This window comes from Penaeus monodon, chromosome 23 (assembly GCF_015228065.2).
Source record: "Penaeus monodon isolate SGIC_2016 chromosome 23, NSTDA_Pmon_1, whole genome shotgun sequence".
In the NCBI taxonomy this organism is placed as follows: domain Eukaryota; kingdom Metazoa; phylum Arthropoda; class Malacostraca; order Decapoda; family Penaeidae; genus Penaeus; species Penaeus monodon.
The window spans coordinates 38,292,553-38,292,851 of NC_051408.1; positions in this window are offsets into that span (position 1 = coordinate 38,292,553).

Here is a 299-nt window from a genome sequence, read left to right on the forward strand (position 1 = left end):
ACATACACACTAAAGAAGAAAGCTGTTTCTCAACCCGAAGATGAGAAGAAAAAGGAAATAGCTTTGAGAGAGAAAAACTGCAATAAGAAAAAAACTTTTGATTTCTCCCCTTTCAAGCTATTAAGTTTTCTTTAGTATGTCTCCGTCCTTTTTTTAAATATTGTTTTTATATTTAATCATAATTAGATCATTATTGTCATGATGATGATAATAAATTTTTGATCATTATCATCACATCATATCCTCCATATATTTATTAGTTACATTTTTTATTATTATCATTAAAAGGAGGGGCTCCG